The following is a 7,506-nucleotide window of genomic DNA, read 5'->3' as shown; positions in this document are numbered from 1 at the left end:
TGAATAGACAGATCGAAAGCCAGATTGGAAAGGGTTGATAAGTGAAATTTCCTCTAGGCAGTTGGAGAGTTGATTTGGGACAAGGTATTCTAACGGTTTTGAAAGGTTGCATAGGAGAGAAATAGGACGAAAGTAGTGTAGTGGGCTAGGATTGGAAATTTTCTTCAAAGGTTGGACTAGAGTATTTTTCCAGGAATAAGGGAAAATTACGACGATATAGTGTTGAGGGATGCTTCAGGGCCCGACCAAATCCATCACATTACGTGCAATGCCGTTTGGGAGAACATCAAGCTACTATTGCGCAGCGAAAAAATAGAGATAGATAGGAGGTTTTTCTGTTGCAAGGAGATGGTGGAAACAATTAGGAAGACGAACGACACAATGAGTTTACGATAGCATATTGCCAGGGCCAAACAAATCACAGTGGAATCCCGGAGATAGTACCTTAAGTTGAGGATGAAGAAGATAATCACGGAGGTTGTAGGAAATTGCAAAGTTTGTCTTTCCAATAATATGATGGAAACCCACCAAACGGGAAGCAAGCGGAATAATATACCACATATGCACTAATGAAAGATCTACAGATCGAAACTTTCCCCTGGAGAGAATATATGGATAACAGTGATTGATATCTTAAGTAAGGCGTCAATGGGGCACCGGGTGCAGGCCAAGTCGTCGGAATCAGTGTTGGCCTCCGATTGTGGTTCCAATTCTATGGAGTTCCGGAGCGCATGGCATCAGAAGGAGACAATGAATAATGTAAAGTTTCAGTAACAACTAACTCAGTATGCTAGGGTCAACTAACTGCGTCTTTCGTCTTTCTAAAGGCTTTCCACCATCTCCTTGCAAAAGAAGAACCTCCCATCAATTCCTATTTTTTCGCTGCACAATAGAAGCTTGATGTTCTCCCAAACGATGGCATTGCACACGTAAATGTGATGGATTTGGTCGGGCCCTGAAGCATCCCTCAATACTATATCGTCGTAATTTTCCCTTATTCCTGGAAAAATACTCTAGTCCGACCTTTGAAGAAAATTTCCAATCCTAGCCCACTACACTACTTTCGTCCTATTTCTCTCCTATGCAACCTTTCAAAACCGTTAGAATACCTTGTCCCAAATCAACTCTCCAACTGCCTAGAGGAAATTTCACTTATCAACCCTTTCCAATCTGGCTTTCGATCTGTCTATTCAACGCAATTCGCTCTCCTTAAAATAACCCATGACATCCAAAACTCCATTGAACACCCAAGCCTATGACACTGTTGGCCATACGATCCTCTTTACTAAAATAAAGCATCCCTCAACATTATATCGTCTCCTCCCCCCCATCAAAAAACAAGACATTAATTGAAATTAAACTATGTATTAATAATCTTGAAATATAAACATTTCTACAGACCTCTATGAAATGGAGGTATCTATAAAATGCTGCATGTTTAAGAGCGGTAATACCGCCGATTTCTGTGATGTTGGGATCGGTCCCACCATCACCAATTAGAATCTTCACATCACTTTTGAATTTTCACATCACTCCCTTTAACAGCAGTATGTAGAAGAGGTTCTCTCTTCTCCTTATGAAGGTCTAAGAGATAATGGGCACCCATCTCACGAAGCACGATAGCCACATCGAAGGTGATCTGCGGTTCCAAAAATATTAAACAGAAGATAAAAAATAAAAAAACATTTGGACAATTCCAAAAAAGAATACATACGTAAGCCTTCCCATAACTCCTTGGAAGGAGGTCCAAAACGTTTCTGAAACAGAAAAGAAAATGTGATAATTAAATTAAGTGTCTAAGATATAATTCATTTAGTTAAATTATTAAAGTATTTAAATAACAGTTTAACCCTAAAACTGGATTTCAGAAGTCATCTTCAAATTTGTTTTCCTCATTAATGTTTTTTCAAGCCTGAAATAATAAATAAAAATGATATCTCTCAACAGAGTTTAAATAATTTAGATAATTTTATTTTAATATTTATGTTTTATTTAACTTAATACCAACTCAATAATTTTTTTTAATTCCTTATAAAAATGATATATTTTTTCTATTTATTTATTGAAATTTAAAAAAACACATTAAGTAAATTTGATATAATATAAAAATGGAGTGATACTGGCATGTAGGGAAACCACCCAGCGATAGCAATCCAATCATATTTTTACACTAGAAGGTCTTGAGGCCATCTTCTTTTCTTTTTTTAGAAATAGGAGAAGAAGCAAAGTTAGAAACTATAGGGTTTTGGTGGTTAGGAAGCTTATAATAGAATAGTTGATATCTGGTTCGTGGTGAATAGATTACAAATGGAACATTAATGTCTTTGTGGATAATTTTATTTGTGACAAAGTAGGGAGTATTAAGGATTTTACGAAGGACTTTGGATTGTAAGGATTGGATATGAGAAGAATTCGAAGGTTTAGTGGAGCCCGAAAGCTCAACTCCGTATGTCCAGACAGGCCTTATCTTATAATTATCAGGTAAAACAGGTCTTCTGTGATGAATTGGAAAATTGGACCTTTGTCTAGTAAGTGCTGTAATAGTCGTAATCGATGTGTAGTTTCCTGTCTTTTCAGTGTTGTGTGAGGATTCCAGGTTAGTCGTTAGTCCAGATATAGTCCTAGGTAGCGGATCTTTTTCTACAGGGATAAGGGCAACATAATTAAAGTATACTGTAGGGGAGTCAGTAGGTTTCCAATGTATGTATGATAAAGGTGATTTGATGGGATTTATTTTAATCCTTCAATTACGACACCATTCTTCGAGGGCTGCTATATGGGGTTGTAGTGTTTGGGATACAATTGATGGGTTATTATTAACAATGAGGCACATGTGTCATCGGCATACGTGGTGAGGATAGTGTTAAGATTGGTTGGGATGTCAGCTGTATAGATTGTGTAGTGGATGGGATCGAGGATACTACCCTGAAAAATACCAGGACTGAAAGAAGATGGATGGGATGGAACCATTGTGGTTCACTTTGAATAATCTGTCAGTGAGAAAGGAACAGATAATGAGAAAGTATGAAGGAGGTAGTATTTTGCGGAGTTTTTAAAGCAGTTTCGGGTGCCAGACTCAATTAAAAGCCTGTTCTATACCGAAAAAGACTCGCACAATACATTCCGCGCTCCTAACAAGACGAGGCAACGTCCACCACACGATGACATTGTTGGATAGTGGAATGAGATTTTCGTAATCCAAATTGGTGATTTGATATTATATGTATGGAATCAAGGATGGGGTAAAAGCGTTTCAAAATGACTTTTTCGAGGATTTAGCCCATGATAGGTATTAGAGATAGGACGGTAGGAGGATGTGTATTCTGCTGGCTAATGGGGTTTGGGTATCATTTTGACGATAAATAATTTCCATGGGTCAGGGGAATATGTGTAACGGATAACGGCATTATATATGTAGGTGTGGAATAGAATGGCTTTTCTAGGAAGAAGTTTTAGGATGTGGGATGTTATTAGATCGTATCTAGGAGCTTTGCGGTTAGGTAATCTCTGAATGATACTGAATATTTCTGATAGATGAAATACTTTAGGTGGAAGGGTAATTTGGTGTGGAATATTTAGTCCTTCTTCAAAACATTCAAGATGAATTGGGTTAAGGATATCAAGATGCGGAATAAATGTTTTAGAAAGATGTCCGAATATATGCTATTTTTCTAGGTCAGTTGTGGTCCAGGTTTTGGATTCGGTGGGAAGAGGATAGTTAAAGTAATTCAGCCACATTTTAGTCGTTAATTAAATTTTGTATTTTCTAATTTCTACTTTAAGTTTGTTAATCAATTTGGTGTAATACGTTTTGTCAGTTGGAAATCTGGTCCTTTGCCACTTCTATCTTGCTCTGCGTTTTTCCCTTAATAAGATACGAAGGGCCGTGCGGGTTGGGGAGCAGGTCCCAGTGCACTCGGTTCGGAACGTTGTGGGTTCGATTTCCACCTGGGGCAGTTTAACATTCATTTTTCGGCGGTCCCGAAGAATGAATATTGACACCCCTACCTTGGTTAGCACGCGGCGGTAACCTAGGTTGCCGTCATGGGTTGGAAAAAAGGACCACTAGGCCCACTTGTCGGACTTGTTCCCCCCACCAGATACCATTGCCAGTACCAGTAATAAGATACGAATATGCTGTGGTAGGTTATTTTGGTTATTGTTAATAATTCCATTTGTTGAAATGTTGTCAGTTAAGCTTGTTCTTATTGATGATATGAGTTTTTGAATAGCTTTTTCAGTGTGTTGTTTTGTCTTCAGTCGTATATTTAAGTCTAGTTTAGTTTCCAAGTAACATTTAAATTCGTTTCAGCCAACTCTTCCTGTAGTCAATGAAGGAGCGGAAGGCTTAGGTACGAATCTTGAGTGTAAAAAAAGCAGATCTGGACTATAATCTGATGAAAGGTCGTCCAGGGATTCAACATTGACTTGGGAGGGAGAAATCTGAGGGGTGATAAATATGTCAAGGATATCAGGGAGCTTTTTGAGGGATATAGGCCAATAAGTCGGATTTTCAGGAGAGAGAATAGTATAGGACGTGGAAATACGGGATAGGATGTTACCACGGGAGTTGGAAGAGCGGCATCCCCAGCATTGATGCTTAGCATTAGTCTCCTCTAGCAATGAAGCATGATCCAAGTGTTCGAAATAAGGAATCAAGGAGGTTATAAGAAAAGTTATTTCCAGGAGGACAGTATACAGCTGAAAAGGTAACATGGAAAGGTCTAGTTTAAATGATATCAGGGCGCTTTTTGGGAAAGTTGGCCAATTGGTTAGTAGGCCAAGTCGGATTTTATAAAAAATTAGATTGATATTGTTGTTCGATAAAACAGTTAGAAATCAATCGTTTGTGTAATTTTCTACTTTTGGTTTGCTGTTAGACCATGTTAATTATCTAAAGATTAAAAAAAATATTGACTATTTAACGCACCTAAATATCATGAACAATTATTTACATATAAATGGTTTTAAGATGCTTAGTTCTTTTGTTGAGAGAAGAATGGATGAATAAAATTGTTTTAAATCTGAATAACACATCTGAACGATTAACAACAGTTACTTTTTTTGTTGCAAGATCCTATAAATAAATTACGCATGATATTCAAAGCGTGTTTAGAAGCTGTCAGATCTTTCTATTATACTGGTAGTGAATTCAAACTAGGTTAAATTGTCCATTTCTGATTTTTATTGACATTCTTGGGCGTTCTAGGGCTTAATTTTACCATCTTCTGCCTTACTTTACAATCTATTCTGCAATATTAACCTTTTATTTGAATTAAATTATTTCCAATTGAAGTAAAAATAGAATATAACGGCATAAAAAAAAAATAATATTTTATATTTACCCTATATTTTTACACCTCTTTGTCAAATAATTGTCTATAGTAGTGAATATACTAATAATCATACTTCAGTGGTAAGGAGTAAGAAGTAATCAATAAAATTAATAAAAACAAAAAATGTAATCATTAAAAAAGTAATATAACTAAATATGGAGCAGACTAATAGAGAATAATATTTGAAAACATAATTGCAAAGGTCAAACACAGTCAGTAGGGACCCTGAATATAAGCATGATGAAAAATAAAAATGACAAGGCATGTTAAAGTCCAAAAGCTCAGTTTCTTTTTAATTTAGTTTCATTTTACTTCCAATTGGTTTTTTATTTTTCGTTAATTATAATTTAATTTTTATCCTTTTTTTACTACAGGTTACTTATTTTTATATTTATTACGTAAATAAGGTGGTTTATTGTGGTACGAGTATGAATACATTGCTGCGGTATAGCATTTGTACAAAATTGGGAACTGCTGTAGGATTATGGCTTGGATACAGACTGATAAGGGCAGTCTGCAGTCAGTATAAGGAACGACTGGAGCATTCTAACTTCTGTTACGTTCTCACCAAATGCTTTTTTGGGGGCTCCGCCTTTCAAGTGACCCTCACCCCACCGTCTTATTTATATGGACTCGACCTCGGCAGAGATTAGAATCGAAGGGTGTTATCAATATGCGCATATCGACCTCCCGACCATCTGTGGGTCCATTTTTCTTCTCTTCATCTAGCTTCCTTATTTTTCTTTTCTTACCAACTCAAGTAGTGGAAAATTAACCTTTTTCATCATCACCTGGTGAAACTGCAAGCCAACACCATAGAGCGGATGAAGCACAACTACGCAACTGCCTTCATCTCCCTGGACTGCAGCCAGGCCTTCGAGAGCCTTTCCCTTCTAAGAGTTTCTCGCCGCTCAATGCCAACTGGCCCGAAACTACCTAAATGAAAGATCATTCGTAGTAAGAGTTGGTGAGAGATTGGGCAGATTGATGGCCGAGAGATCGCCCCTCCGCCGAGACCTGGGAGGTGGCAAAGCCCCTTGGTCGCCGAGGGGAGGACTTCTGACTTATGTTAGCCCCCGGCTATCAAGCCACTAATGTATAAACCACCTTCAGTGGACCTGGTATCTAATCTTAAAATTCCACGAGGTAATAGAAGATTTTATTCATAATATTTGTATATATATAATTAGACTATAAGTTCACTTGTATGTATGTTGATAATAAAATAAATTAGGAGGGAAGAAAAAAAAAAAAAAAAGAAGTGACATTATTCCACCAGCTGGAATGGTCCTCCATTCTCTGTTAGCTTCCCCCCTCGGCTATAAACCACTAATGTATAAACCTCCTTCAGCGGACAATGTACCTAATCTTAAAATGCCCTCAGGTATTGGAAGATGAAATGTATATATAATCTTAGGTGAAGTAAATTGTATATAGTATGTGTTTTTAAAATAAAATAATTAGGAGGTAACAAAAGAAAAAAAAAAGAAAAGAAGTGACATTAGTTATCCCCCCCCAGTCCTTTGTAGTCCCAGTTATTTGGACGTACCTTAAGTGTACCTAAGAAGCTCCGTTCAAGGTTGGTGAATATTTTACTATTTTATTAGCAGTTTTTTCTTTACCAATGACATTAGTTTAGTAACTATCTTAGCTTGCGTGTTTAAAATTTTATTTTGTTTTATGTCTCAATACTTGATGATCTCTAGTACAAAAAAATAACTTTATACATTCTATTTTTCACTAACAAAGTCTCAATGGGTTATATAGTTACTCCTTTATGGCTGTTTATATATAAAAATTTTCTTATACAATTCAACATACATATATATATTTTTTATAATAACAGTGTATTTTCTAATGCAATGAGGCTTAGTTATTAAATTTAAAACCATGGAATAATTATCTTTAGTTAATGTTGATATTAATGACTAATTTATTATTTCAGATTTTTTAATTTATAGCTTCATAAGAAAATGGCAAGTAATTGCAGAATTTTGAGAAATCATCTTAGAAAAAGAAGAAGGATGCGAAGAAATCTACCGAGGGCATGTATTTGGTTAATTATATTTTAATTATTTCTAAACATATATGTGTTATTTAGACGACCAATTCTAAAGTTACTTCTGGACTTCGGAGAATTATTATTTTTCTAACATGACTCATATGTTCT

This window comes from Halyomorpha halys, unplaced genomic scaffold (genome assembly GCF_000696795.3).
Source record: "Halyomorpha halys isolate HHAL.00 unplaced genomic scaffold, Hhal_1.1 Scaffold1292.1, whole genome shotgun sequence".
Classification (NCBI taxonomy): Eukaryota; Metazoa; Arthropoda; class Insecta; order Hemiptera; family Pentatomidae; genus Halyomorpha; species Halyomorpha halys.
The sequence above is the reverse complement of the archived record's forward strand: the minus strand, read 5'-3'. Positions refer to the sequence as shown.